The sequence below is a fragment of the Drosophila sechellia genome, unplaced genomic scaffold, assembly GCF_004382195.2.
Source record: "Drosophila sechellia strain sech25 unplaced genomic scaffold, ASM438219v1 U_286, whole genome shotgun sequence".
Taxonomy (NCBI): domain Eukaryota; kingdom Metazoa; phylum Arthropoda; class Insecta; order Diptera; family Drosophilidae; genus Drosophila; species Drosophila sechellia.
In genome coordinates this window covers 23,653-39,015 of record NW_022611230.1, presented here as the reverse complement: position 1 = coordinate 39,015, position 15,363 = coordinate 23,653, and the positions used below count along the sequence as shown (strand labels likewise).

The 15,363-nt window shown below is 46.3% G+C and overlaps 2 non-coding genes and 1 pseudogene across 2 annotated transcripts; all 3 read right to left on the bottom strand.

Moving 5' to 3' along the window:
• Positions 1 to 2,738: 2,738 nt before the first annotated feature.
• On the bottom strand, positions 2,739 to 12,107 carry LOC116803095 (annotated as a pseudogene).
• Positions 12,108 to 12,501: 394 nt separating this feature from the next.
• LOC116803097 lies at positions 12,502 to 12,680 on the bottom strand. Its single transcript, XR_004363379.1, has one exon. It is a non-coding gene; the product is annotated as a 5.8S ribosomal RNA (ribosomal RNA).
• A 687-nt stretch (positions 12,681 to 13,367) lies between these two features.
• Positions 13,368 to 15,363, bottom strand: LOC116803100. Its single transcript, XR_004363382.1, has one exon. It is a non-coding gene; the product is annotated as a small subunit ribosomal RNA (ribosomal RNA).

Below are 15,363 nucleotides of genomic sequence, written 5' to 3'. Positions count from 1 at the left end.
GATCGCGCGCCAACAACCCCAAAGGGAAAACTCTGTTTGGGTACCTGCAACGCCACCGACTGGACTGCCACTCCACTGGCGAGCCCACTCACTGGCCAACGAATCCCCTCAAGACTCCAGACCTACTGGACTTTGCTGTGTCGAAAGGCATAGGGCATGCGAAGATCAGCTGCACAACAAATGCTGATCTCCTGTCAGACCACTGTGCAATAAACGTGCTAATCAACACGCCAGTCCTCAGGAAAACCCCGCTCAGAAGGCTCACTGGAAAATATACCGACGCCGCCAAGTTCGCGTCCTGGATGCTCTCCACCGTCAATCCGAACCCCATCCTCAACACACCCAGGAACATTGATGAAGCTATCGGGAATCTCACCAGGCAGATGCAAAACGCTGCGGAATTCGCAAGCCCACCGCCACCAAAGACTGCGAGAACACCTAGCAGGGACCTCCACCTCTGGTCCCCGGAAATTGCGGCACTCGTGACTGAGAAGAGGCGTCTCAGGAGAGTTTGGTTCTTGACGCGCAATCCAAGAGACAAAACAGCGCTCAATCACGCCACAAAGGAGTTGAAGGACAAGATCTCCAGCCTACGCCAGGACTCCTTCCTCAGATTCCTCGAGGAACTCTCTCCCGGGGACCCAGACCACAATCTGTGGAACGTCACCCGCCACATTAAACGACCAGCCAAAAAGGTTTCCGCAGTGCGCAAAGCAGATGGATCCTGGTGCCTTTCGGATGCTGAAAGAGCAGAAGCTTTCGCCGAACACCTTTACAACGCCTTCTCTCCGTTCGACTGCTGCACTGCCGAAGAACATGCTGAAACAGCCCGGTTTCTCAATAGCCCAAGCTCTCCCGGTCCCCCGTTGGAACCAGTCGACCCTGAGGAAGTTGCGCAGGAGATTGCTCTACTGAAGAACAACAAATCTCCAGGCCTGGATCGTATAGATGCGGCGGCCCTAAAAATGCTCCCATCCCGCTGCACACAAATGCTGGCCAGCATTTACAACAGCTGCTTCCGGCTAGGGTACTTCCCGGAAGAGTGGAAAAGAGCAGAGGTTATTGTCCTCCTCAAGCCTGGTAAGCCTGAAGCCAATCTCGCCTCCTATCGTCCGATTAGTTTGCTGGCAATCCTCTCCAAAATACTCGAAAGAGTATTTTTGCGCAGAGTATTGCCAGTACTGGATGAGGCTGGTTTGATCCCCGATCACCAGTTTGGCTTCAGGCGCTCCCACGGAACACCAGAGCAATGCCACCGGCTAGTCGAACGGATCCTCGAGGCATTCGAGCAAAAGAAATACTGCTGCGCTGTAATGCTCGACGTGAAGCAGGCATTCGACAGAGTTTGGCATCCTGGACTCCTCCATAAACTCAAATCCTACCTCCCAAGCCCCCATTTTACCCTCCTCAAATCCTACACTGAGGGAAGAGCATTCCAAGTCAGATGCGGAAGTGCAATAAGCCTACCCAGACTGATCAGAGCTGGAGTTCCGCAAGGCAGTGTGCTCGGACCAATACTGTACACCCTTTACACCGCAGACCTTCCCATAATCCCCTCCAGGAACCTAACTATAGCGACTTATGCAGATGACACGGCTTTCCTCGCCTCCTCATCCGACCCACGAGAAGCCTCCGAAACAATCCAAAGGCAAATGGACGCGCTACATCCCTGGCTCAGCAGGTGGAACATCGTAGTGAACGCGGAAAAATCTACCCAAACAACATTTGCACTAAGGAGAGGAGACTGCCCACCGGTCACGCTAAACGGAGTCATCATTCCCAACGCACCCGCACCCAAGTACCTAGGACTTACCCTGGACCGCAGGCTCACTTGGCGTCCCCACATCGTCAGCAAACGCATACAGGCCGATGCGCGTCTGAGGCAGATGCATTGGCTTATTGGGAGAGGGTCCAAGCTAAGGCAGAACCACAAAATCCTGGTGTACAAGGCAATTCTCAAGCCCATCTGGACCTACGGGATACAGCTATGGGGCACGGCAAGCCACACGAATCGCCTGCGTATACAGCGGTTCCAGAATAGGTGCTTGAGAATTGCCTGTAATGCGCATCCCTACCACGAGAATGTCGCCATACATAGGGAACTTGGAATCCCACAAGTCGCTGATGAAATCTCCAGGCTCAGCGAGAGATACCTGAAAAGGCTCGAAAACCACCCTAACCACCTCGCCACCAACCTGTTAGACAATAGCCAAACAAGCAGACGTCTCATGAGGAGACACCCTCTCGATCTTCCACAACAATAGACAACACATATAAAACCCGCCACAAATACATGTACAATAGTATCCCTTAAGCTAATGTTCCCCCGCAAAACCATTTAATTATTGTCCACTAGGACAGATTTTAAATAAATAAACGCACGCTAAAAAAAAAAAAAAAAAAAAAAAAAAAAAAAAACTAAATTGATGACGAGGTGTTTGGCAACTTGATACAATTCTTTAAAGTCTTTATATCAAAAATTATATGATAGGACAATATCATATGCGTCACTAAATTGATGACGAGGTGTTTGGCAACTTGACACAATTCATTAAAGTCTTTATATTAATTATATGATAGGGACAATATCATATGCGTCACTAAATTGATGACGAGGTGTTTGGCAACTTGACACAATCCATTAAAGTCTTTATATTAATTATATGATAGGGACAATATCATATGCGTCACTAAATTGATGACGAGGTGTTTGGCTACAGGAAAAAATCATTTATTTATCGAATCATCAAGCAAAGGATAAGCTTCAGTGGATCGCAGTATGGCAGCTGCTCAACCACTTACAACACCTTGCCTGTTACAAAAGTCGTTTACAATTGATTCTAGGCTTTGTCATTGTATTAAATAATGCTTTTATATGTAACTAGCGCGGCATCAGGTGATCGAAGATCCTCCTAATTTACTATGTTACAAATTACATTGGCATCACATCCATTGTCGTTTATAAAATAAATTATAAACTTTAAATGGTTTAGAAGCCATACAATGCAAATTGCCCCTTATTTATCATTGCAGTCCAGCACGGATACGACCTTAGAGGCGTTCAGGCATAATCCAACGGACGTAGCGTCATACCACTGTTCGCTCGAACAAGTATTGTGCCATTGGTCCGTACCTGCGGTTCCTCTCGTACTACGCAGGAATGCTGTCGCAACAACGTTTTGTCATTAGTAGGGTAAAACTAACCTGTCTCACGACGGTCTAAACCCAGCTCACGTTCCCTTGCATGGGTGAACAATCCAACGCTTGGTGAATTTTGCTTCACAATGATAGGAAGAGCCGACATCGAAGGATCAAAAAGCGACGTCGCTATGAACGCTTGGCCGCCACAAGCCAGTTATCCCTATGGTAACTTTTCTGACACCTCTTGTTAAAAACTCTTTAAACCAAAAGGATCGATAGGCCGAGCTTTTGCTGTCCCTGTGTGTACTGAACACCGAGATCAAGTCAGCATTTGCCCTTTTGCTCTATGTGTGGTTTCTGTCCGCACTGAGCTGGCCTTGGGACACCTCCGTTATTATTTGAGAGATGTACCGCCCCAGTCAAACTCCCTACCTGGCAATGTCCTTGAATTGGATCATACCTGAGTAATTGGAGTTATACCAAATTTTCAAATCAAAAATACATAAATGCATCGTTTTATTAAAGAATTTGTTTGCGATTATATAACAAACTCGTGATACTTTGATCAAGAAGCTTGCATCAAAACCCAATACCATAAGATATAATAAATATATCCGTATAATGGCTAGGAAATGATACACGTTCCATTTAATCAAGTAAGTAAGGAAACAATAAGAGTAGTGGTATTTCATTGACGATACCAAACCGAGGTCTAATATCTCCCACTTATTCTACACCTCTTATGTCTCCTTACACTGCCAGATTAGAGTCAAGCTCAAAAGGGTCTTCTTTCCCCGCTAATTATTCCAAGCCCGTTCCCTTGGCTGTGGTTTCGCTAGATAGTAGATAGGGACAGTGACTTTCGGACCTCTCCGAACTTGTTTTACGTGGCGTGTTCCACACTGAAGGGATTACAACCACGACACCCTGAACACCCACAAGTGGTGCATGTATCAACATGGTGCATGAGTCTGGATACGCCAGACAAACGTCCCGGACTGGAAGCTATAGCTATGTACATAGCGACCACCCCGGTAGCAATTCGAGTACTTGCTTGCCGGGCAAGCACTCCCCCTTGCTGAGGAGCGAGATCTACCTAAAATCTCTACTGATCTCTGGGTCACAGCACCCGAGTTTTGCGCAACTAGCACCGTAACTCAAACGTCGAACACGAAGGCTCTACCCGCGATATGGGTATCAACCACAGCCACCACGATACTCCCACCAGGGGGCCTACCTCAATGTGCTGTCTTGGAGCAGCACAACCCGTGGTACCGAAAGAGAGGCTCGGTGGGCCTCCTCCTTTTGCTCCGACAAGCATGGTTAGAGGAACCAGTCGCTATATTAGTCGCCTCTTACGACAAGCAATAGCGGGCTGTGGAAGTATTCTCGCCCGCTAACCACACGGCGAAGTTTTGGGCTAAATACCCCTCCTCCTACGGAACACCTCGTCCGCAAACGCTGCCAGCCGTTGAATCCTCTGCTGATCTTCCAGGATTCTATTGAAGGTCCAGTTTTCGCCAAGGCGCTGCACTCCAAGTCCATCGAGGTTTCGCAAATCTGCATATAGAGGACAAGCGCACAATATGTGCATCCAGTCCTCATATGGATCACCACAAGCGCAAGCAGTGGTATCGCTGAGGGCTCTCCCTTGCAAAAATGCGTTAAACGACCCGTGACCTGTCAGCAGGAAAGACGTCCTCATCGAGAATCCAAAGCTTGGATCTCGATAGGCGAGAGTGACGTATGGGATGAACTTGTGCGTCACCCGTCCTGGTTCGCTGTCGTCATCCCATCTGTTTTGCCAATTCTGCAGCAAGCACTCCTCTAGGCGAGTCTTCCTCTGCTTCCAGCTTAGACACGTAGTGTCCTCGCCGTATAGCCAGTCGTTCTCCTCCAGCGGGTATCCACGCTTCAGCTTGTACTTGACCGCTAAAAACTTAGCAGCCAAGTCAAGCGGGGGAGCTCCGCCAAGTACCTGCAGTGCCACTGTGGACACTGTTCGGCATACCGAAAGGCATCCAAGCAGGATTAGCCTCTGGCAGGAGGCTAGTCGTCTCCGGGCGGCTACCTGTTCGGCGGTGTCATACCATACCGGGGCACCAAACAGCACACAAGGTGCCATGAGTCCGTCATATATGGTCCGCCTGGCTCGAGGACTGAAGCCCCAGTCGGCTCGAAGCACACGCGCCAATGCTCCAACGACTCCGGTCATCCGCTGGCGAAGCGAAGCTATGTGCGTGAGGAATTTCATTCCTTCACTGACCGTGATGCCAAGGTACCGACAGCTACGCACATACGGAAGGTTCGCTCCAGCAAACCTCACCGTAGGCGCACGTCTCAAGGCACCTTTCAGCAGCATTATTACCGTCTTGCTGGTCGAGACGGTAACGCCAACTTCCGCTCCCCACGCTTCTACGATGGACATCAGCTCTGCACCTTTTTCCTCTAGCTCAGCTCGGGAATTTCCCTCGACGAGAAGCAGCAAGTCATCCGCGTATGCACTCAGCTGGCAATACGGCTGGAGACGCTGAAGCAGTACATCCATCAGTATGTCCCAGATAAATGGGCCACTGATTGACCCCTGCGGGCAGCCTCTAGTTACCGGTACATCCACAGTACCGGAACTGCTTCGGATCACTGCTCTTCGGCCGGAGAAAAAGCTCTGCCACAAGCCCATCTCCCGGCATCCCAAGTCGGCTAGTCGGCGGAGTGCAGCACTCCATTCGACGTTGTCGAATGCTCCTTTGAAGTCCACGAATGTGCCGAGCACGTATTGCGCCGGGCTGGCACAAACACTGCTCTTCACGTGCCTCCAAGCATCCTCCACACATCGTCCTTGGCGAAATCCAAATTGCCATCTGCAGCCTTCCGGAAGAACTTCTCTCACACGATTCACCATGATGGCCTCGAGCACCTTACCAAAGACTGGTAGCAAGCATATTCCTCTATATGAGGAGGGCTCACATTTGTCCTTATCTGGCCCTTTGAGCAGCGAGACAACTCGTGGGCACTTCCACTCAGCGGGAAAGTATCCTAATCGGATGCATCGGGAAAACAACGATGCAAGGTGCTCGGGTATGGCGCGCCAGACTGCCTTGCAGATAGTGCCATTAATGCCGTCCAAGCCGGGAGAGCGCCTGCTCTTCAACCGGGCAACACATGCATCAACCTCGAATACTTCGAGGGCCGGTGGGACTTCCTCCGCGATGGCAGTCGGTGCTTCGGACTCCGCAACTGGGAAGAAATTGCGGAGGAGCACTCGTGCACAGTCACCCCAATCGGTGATCATCTCGCCATTCACGCGGAGGCACCCAATCTCCGTGCACTTCCTGCGGCCTCGGCAAATCTTATAGACGCGCCCCCATGGGTCGTCGGCATGATCTCCCACGAAGCGTTTCCACTCATCCATTTTCGCCCTCCAAATGAGCTTCTTGTAGTTGGCTGAGGCCCGCCTCAGGTCGACCAATACACGCTCTATTGCGGCATCATCATCATGACGCCTTCCATTTTGAAGTAGGCGACGAAGTCTCCGGACTTCGCGCCTTGCATCACAGAGGTCGGCAGTCCACCAACGTGCTCTCCTGCTGGGCAATCGGATGGACTTTCTTCCCAGCGCAATATCACATACATTATGTACTATACTGCGCAGGGTCGAAACTTGCTGGTCCAACGGCGACTCTGAGAAGTTTTCCGGAAGTTCGGCTGCTCTACTCACCATTTCCTCCTTGAACAATCGCCAACGTGCATTGGAGAAGTTCCAGGACGGCACAGGAGCTATGCTCTCAACTGCGCGCGCGGTAGTTGGTTCGGCCACAACAGTAATGATGTTGTGGTCACTCAATTCCCACTCGTCCACTCTCCACTCATATGTGGCCCACATAGATGCTGCCTCATTGACGATTGTCACGTCGATATCGCTTGTAGCTCTGTAATTATCGAACGTGTACACCTCTGTTGACTGGTTTAGGGCGGCGACTCTTGCCTCCAGCATCCACTCTGACAGCAGCTCACCCCGTCTGTAGTTAGCTTGCCCCTCGGCATGACGAGAGAGTTTGCTAAGCCACATGGGGGACACTGCATTCGCGTCGAGGCCCAGGATTGCGGGGGTTCTGCTGGCCTGCAGCAGGACCGCATCCATGTACCGGATGTACGGTTCCAGAGGTGCATCATACTGGCAGTATGCGGCGCAAAGGAAGATTGAGCCAAAACTCCCTTTCACGACCAGACATACGCCATAATCTGTGGTGAGGGTCTCCACTGGCATACAGATGGCTTCCTGGTGATCCACTAGGATGGCTGCCTTCCCTCGCCGATCGATGAAAATTCTCATTCCTTCAGGCAGCACATCCATTCCGTCCCCGCGAGATACGGCTCCTGCACCAGCGCGAACATAGACTCCGATCTCCTGAGTCGGACTCCGAGCTCGATGGTCGCAGCTCGGCCTCGGCCACAGTTCGCTTGGATGAAGCTAAACATTAGTGTCTAGCTTGCACCCTCGCCAGCAACGCCCCGTATATCGGGCAAACGCTCGAGAGCATGTAATGCCCCGAGGGTTGCCCTCTGTGGCGGCAGTTCCGGCAGTCCACCGGGTTTTGGCACTTTGCCGCAGTGTGGCCTTGTTGCCCGCACTGGCGACAGACACTATCCTTCTGCCGGCATTCGCTGACCTTGTGGTCGAAACCCACACATCTGTGGCAGGCGTATGTGCGGACCTGTGACCGGCATCGGAATGAGAACCACTTGATGTAGACACGACCTACATCAAGCTTCGCCATCGCCCGGTCGTCAACCTCCAGCGTCACATTTACTGTGGCGCCGTCAGCTACCGACCACGCCTTGGTCACCAGGTGCACTGACTTCTTAAACTGGGCCAGATTCATTTCGCTGTCGAAGTTGTTTTCGTGGAGCTCCTTCATAAACTCCTCAGGGCCGATAGCTGTGTCGACGTCATATACGACGACCTTCGGCTTCTCGGCCGCATTCCGTGCCACATTTAGGCCAACCTCGGCGAATCTTTTTGAAGCGACCACCTTCTGCAGCTCTCCCACCGAAGGAGTGCGAATGATCGCACCACCACCTCGACGGAGCTCACGGACCTCGTGTACTCTGACTCCGAGAGAGGGTGCAACCATCGTTCGCACCTTTTCCGCTATGTCTTTCCCCGATAGCGCAGGGTCGTCGCACTTCACCACCGCTGACCACGTCTCGCGGACCTTGGTAGTCCGCGGGGCAGCGATGGGTGCAACCTGCTGCATCTGGGGAGCATTGGCGGCCGTATTTTTCAACAGATTCAACGACGGCGGCGGCGGTGGCGGCATAGCAAGCCGCGTCTCCAGCTCTCCGCACCGGAGCATTAGCGCCAACACCAGCTCATCGTAGCGGCTGATAGCATATGAGAGCTCTTCCGTGTCCACTTCTCCTAGTCTGCGGAAGCTGCTTCTCACCATGCGCTGTGTGGCCGACAGCTCTGCCATCATGGCTGCTTGCCCAGCACGGGCGGCAGCGGTGGCGGCAGTGGCAGTGGTGGCAACAATTTTAGCAGCAGTGAAAACGGCGGAGGCAGCAGTGTGGTCGGCAGCAGGGGCAGCAGTAGGATCAGCAGCGGTGGCAGCAGCGTGGGGGGGGGCAGCATCAATGGCAGCGTTCTCCGTAGCCGCCCGGGCGTCCTCCAGCGACGAAAACGGCTCCTCCAGTACCCCAACGGGTTCTGGCACTCCATTCGATGCCAGGGCAACCAATTTCGCCTGCGTTGGCGCCGAGCTCTTAGATGCCAGATGGCTTCTGCGCCTGCCTCGTCTGGACTTCATCGAGGCACTACTTCCGCTCAAGGCACTCGCGCTGCTGTCGCTCTCCATCGGCATAAATACGATGGTGGCTCCACCTACCGTCGACGCCAGCAACCGTATGCTCGTTTACTCGCTGACAAAAGGTAGTTGCTCTGGAACTCGAGCTCCACCTATCGGTAGAGTCTGGTAGCACTAAAACTCTCCCTAGACACAAACCTTAGCAGTGACTCCCACCAATAAGCTTTGTGACAGCTGATCAAAAAGCTTACTCGAAAAACTTACTCGTAAGTTCGCCTTCAGCACGTGCTAAGTGGAAAATTCCCAACAATTAATTGTTAATTACTTCCAAACCGCTTGTTTATAACACACGAAAATTAGCACACGACTTTCGCGGAGCACTAATTCACCGATTTTATTACTTTCCAAACACGGAAAACCAAGTTCTTCGCAATCTGTACACGAGCGCAACGAAAACACGTCCGTCGTTAATCCATTCATGCGCGTCACTAATTAGATGACGAGGCATTTGGCTACCTTAAGAGAGTCATAGTTACTCCCGCCGTTGACCCGCGCTTACTTGAATTTCTTCACTTTGACATTCAGAGCACTGGGCAGAAATCACATTGTGTCAACACCCGCTAGGGCCATCACAATGCTTTGTTTTAATTAGACAGTCGGATTCCCCAAGTCCGTGCCAGTTCTGAATTGATTGTTAATTGATAATCGTTATAATTGATAAGAACTAATTGGTTTAACCCAAATAGTATTCTTAAAAATTTTAGCAAGAAAGTTCCACAATTGGCTACGTAACTAAACTATCCGGGGAACAAGTAACTAACATAAATGCTAGAAACTCTATTTACCCAGAACGAGCACATAAACCATGTTATTGTTTCCCAATCAAGCCCGACTATCTCAATCTTCAGAGCCAATCCTTATCCCGAAGTTACGGATCTAATTTGCCGACTTCCCTTACCTACATTATTCTATCGACTAGAGACTCTTCACCTTGGAGACCAGCTGCGGATATTGGTACGGCCTGTTGAGAAGTTTGCGTGTCCCCACCATAAATTTTCAAGGTCCGAGGAGAAAATATCGACACAACAGTATATGTCATGCTCTTCTAGCCCATCTACCATATCTCTCTGCGAAAGACTTCCATGGTAGTACGGCTATAAAACAGAAAAGAAAACTCTTCCGATATCTCTCGACGGCTTCTTTATGGTCGTTCCTGTTGCCAGGATGAGCACGAGGCCCATATTTAATAACAAACGGATACTCAACAGGTTACGGAATTGGAACCGTATTCCCTTTCGTTCAAAATTATTCAAGTGTATTATATTCGCTTTGTTTATATAGTTAGGCATTTTTGTTTTACTTGAAAATTTTCGGCTTTCGCCTTGAACTTAGGACCGACTAACTCGTGATCAACCACTGTTCACACGAAACCCTTCTCCACTTCAGTCCTCCAAGGTCTCATTCGATTATTTGCTACTACCACCAAGATCTGTACCAATGGCAGCTCCATGCAGGCTTACGCCAAACACTTCTACGCATACCATTGTACCTTCCTACTCACTAAAGTTTCAAAATTTATATCACAAGTAATATAAATCATCTACTTTAGCGGTAATGTATAGGTATACAACTTAAGCGCCATCCATTTTAAGGGCTAGTTGCTTCGGCAGGTGAGTTGTTACACACTCCTTAGCGGATTTCGACTTCCATGATCACCGTCCTGCTGTTTTAAGCAACCAACGCCTTTCATGGTATCTGCATGAGTTGTTAATTTGGGCACCGTAACATTACGTTTGGTTCATCCCACAGCGCCAGTTCTGCTTACCAAAAGTGGCCCACTGGGCACATTATATCATAACCTTGAACTTCATATCAAGAAAGTTAAGGTTCTTACCCATTTAAAGTTTGAGAATAGGTTAAGATCGTTTCGACCCTAAGGCCTCTAATCATTCGCTTTACCAGATAAGATTATTTTATATAATATTAAAATGCACCAGCTATCCTGAGGGAAACTTCGGAAGGAACCAGCTACTAGATGGTTCGATTGGTCTTTCGCCCCTATACTCAATTCTGACAATCGATTTGCACGTCAGAACTGTTTCGGTCTTCCATCAGGGTTTCCCCTGACTTCAACCTGATCAAGTATAGTTCACCATCTTTCGGGTCACAGCATATATGCTCAAGGTACGTTCCAGTTAGAGGCATAAATAATATAAATATACATTATACATAACTATATAGAACGCCCCGGGATTGTGTTAATTAGCTATAAATAGCTAAAAAACTAATCCCATTATTAGTCAAGTTAATTACGCTATTAGGTTTACATCCCAATAACTTGCACATATGTTAGACTCCTTGGTCCGTGTTTCAAGACGGGTCCCGAAGGTATCCTGAATCTTTCGCATTGTTAATCATACAAGAGCATATAATAAACACAAAAATCAATGATAATTATGCCATTATATAATTCCGAAAAATTAACGCTCTGTAATAATATAAATCTATCAGCACTTTATCAAATTAATAACATTTATTCTGTGTTAAAATGCAAGCAATTTAATTGGAATAAACTATAAGTTATATTTTATGATAAATTTGGGATATGCTAATAGATTACAATGTCCTTATATGGAAAAAATGCACATTATTCTTAATAATATTATTTAAATATTACAATTTTAATGATGAATTTTCCATAACGGATATTCAGGTTCATCGGGCTTAACCTCTAAGCAGTTTCACGTACTGTTTAACTCTCTATTCAGAGTTCTTTTCAACTTTCCCTCACGGTACTTGTTTACTATCGGTCTCATGGTTATATTTAGTTTTAGATGGAGTTTACCACCCACTTAGTGCTGCACTATCAAGCAACACGACTCTTTGGAAACATCATCTAGCAATCATTAACGTTATACGGGCCTGGCACCCTCTATGGGTAAATGGCCTCATTTAAGAAGGACTTAAATCATTAATTTCTCATACTAGAATATTGACGCTCCATACACTGCATCTCACATTTGCCATATAGACAAAGTGACTTAGTGCTGAACTGTTTTCTTTTCGCTCGCCGCTACTAAGAAAATCCTTGTTAGTTTCTTTTCCTCCCCTAATTAATATGCTTAAATTCAGGGGGTAGTCCCATATGAGTTGAGGTTGTATATATAACTATATTTTGCCATAAATTCTTTATATATAAATGATAAAACAATCAATTAAATTCGTTATAAATAGTTCCAATAGTTCTTGTAAGCAAAGTCATTTTTATCCATTTAACGAACCAACGAAGAATAATAACAAAACCAAGATTTTTCTTTTTCCGAATCATTAATAAGAGACAATTCTAGATGAAAAATATTTCAATTTTTTATGCTAGACATTTCTCAGTATTATTTGATTGAAAAAGAAAATATTTCTCTTCGTTTTTCACATTCAAATGTGAGATAATGTTTTTCATTTCTTTTTTAATATTATGAATAAAATCATTATTTAATCCAATAATATACCATATGCTTATAAAAAATTTATAAACAACTTAATTAGCATAGTCTTACAACCCTCAACCATATGTAGTCCAAGCAGCACTATAAAATTAATTAAAGTACATAACAGCATGGACTGCGATATGCGTTCAAAATGTCGATGTTCATGTGTCCTGCAGTTCACACGATGACGCACAGTTTGCTGCGTTCTTCATCGACCCATGAGCCGAGTGATCCACCGCTTAGAGTTTTATAATTCAATTTTATATAATGTCAATATTGTTTTTATTGAAAGAAATTAAAAATACACCATTTTACTGGCATATATCAATTCCTTCAATAAATTTATTTTTATACCTAAAATAAATGTTGCGAAATGTCTTAGTTTCATATAAGCATTATGTATCATAATAATCTGGTTATGGTTTGCTATTTTGGGTGACACATACTGCAAAATTTATATAAAACATTAACCTGATGGATGACAGGTACAAACATTGTATATTTTAGGTTGTTGCATTAGCCAACGTATGCTCATAACATAGATGAACAATACATATTCGCAACGCGTGTATATTATGGTCCATATACACACACACTTATTTTGATTACCACACATTCAAAATTATTTTTATTTTAATTCGACTTCTACTTTCGAATTTAGTTTAGTTTCTTCGATTTCCATTTTCGAGAATTTGTTTTTATAGGAAACGCCGTTGTTGTAGTAAGTACTGCCACAAATACGCACAGCAACATTAATAATGTTAAAGTCTTTTTATGAGGTTGCCAAGCCCCACATATAAAATAAAAGCCATCTTCATTTTATTTTGACTTTAACTTTTGATTCCGTGGAATCATTTTGTAATATTTTTATTTTGGTAAATTGTATTTATTTGTATTATAACAAATATTTATTAACGATAAGGATATTATACAATAATGATCCTTCCGCAGGTTCACCTACGGAAACCTTGTTACGACTTTTACTTCCTCTAAATAATCAAGTTCGGTCAACTTTTGCGAAACAACCGTAACACGCAAGGCGTCACAGTGATCACGTCCGGAGACCTCACTAAATAATTCAATCGGTAGTAGCGACGGGCGGTGTGTACAAAGGGCAGGGACGTAATCAATGCGAGTTAATGACTCACACTTACTGGGAATTCCAAGTTCATGTGAACAGTTTCAGTTCACAATCCCAAGCATGAAAGTGGTTCAGCGGTTTACCCGGACCTCTCGGTCTAGGAAATACACGTTGATACTTTCATTGTAGCGCGCGTGCAGCCCAGGACATCTAAGGGCATCACAGACCTGTTATTGCTCAATCTCATTATTGCTAGACGCAATTTGTCCATTTAAGAAGCTAGTGTCCTTATAATGGGACAAACCAACAGGTACGGCTCCACTTACATAAACACATTCAAACACAATAAACATTTTACTGCCACCATGAATGAAGGCTAACATAAGCTTCAGCACCATAATCCTGAAGATATCTATTTAATATATTTGAGTCTCGTTCGTTATCGGAATTAACCAGACAAATCACTCCACGAACTAAGAACGGCCATGCACCACCACCCATAGATTCGAGAAAGAGCTATCAATCTGTCTTACACACTTATGTTCGGACCTGGTAAGTTTTCCCGTGTTGAGTCAAATTAAGCCGCAGGCTCCACTCCTGGTGGTGCCCTTCCGTCAATTCCTTTAAGTTTCAGCTTTGCAACCATACTTCCCCCGGAGCCCAAAAGCTTTGGTTTCCCGGGAAGCGACTGAGAGAGCCATAAAAGTAGCTACACCCAATTGCTAGCTGGCATCGTTTATGGTTAGAACTAGGGCGGTATCTGATCGCCTTCGAACCTCTAACTTTCGTTCTTGATTAATGAAAACATCTTTGGCAAATGCTTTCGCTTAAGTTAGTCTTACGACGGTCCAAGAATTTCACCTCTCGCGTCGTAATACTAATGCCCCCAAACTGCTTCTATTAATCATTACCTCTTGATCTGAAAACCAATGAAAGCAGAACAGAGGTCTTATTTCATTATCCCATGCACAGAATATTCAGGCATTTGAAGCCTGCTTTAAGCACTCTAATTTGTTCAAAGTAATAGTACCGGCCCACAATAACACTCGTTTAAGAGCACTAGTGCAGGTTTTTAAATAGGAGGAACATATGAAAAAATACAAGTATTTAATCACATATAAGAACTCCACCGGTAATACGCTTACATACATAAAGGTATAGTACTAACCACAATTGTAAGTTGTACTACCCGTATGAAGCACAAGTTCAACTACGAACGTTTTAACCGCAACAACTTTAATATACGCTATTGGAGCTGGAATTACCGCGGCTGCTGGCACCAGACTTGCCCTCCAATTGGTCCTTGTTAAAGGATTTAAAGTGTACTCATTCCAATTACAGGGCCTCGGATATGAGTCCTGTATTGTTATTTTTCGTCACTACCTCCCCGAGCTGGGAGTGGGTAATTTACGCGCCTGCTGCCTTCCTTAGATGTGGTAGCCGTTTCTCAGGCTCCCTCTCCGGAATCGAACCCTGATTCCCCGTTACCCGTTGCAACCATGGTAGTCCTAGATACTACCATCAAAAGTTGATAGGGCAGACATTTGAAAGATCTGTCGTCGGTACAAGACCATACGATCTGCATGTTATCTAGAGTTCAACCAATATAACGATCTTGCGATCGCTTGGTTTTAGCCTAATAAAAGCACATGTCCCATAAGGTTCATGTTTTAATTGCATGTATTAGCTCTAGAATTACCACAGTTATCCAAGTAACTGTTAACGATCTAAGGAACCATAACTGATATAATGAGCCTTTTGCGGTTTCACTTTTAATTCGTGTGTACTTAGACATGCATGGCTTAATCTTTGAGACAAGCATATAACTACTGGCAGGATCAACCAGAAT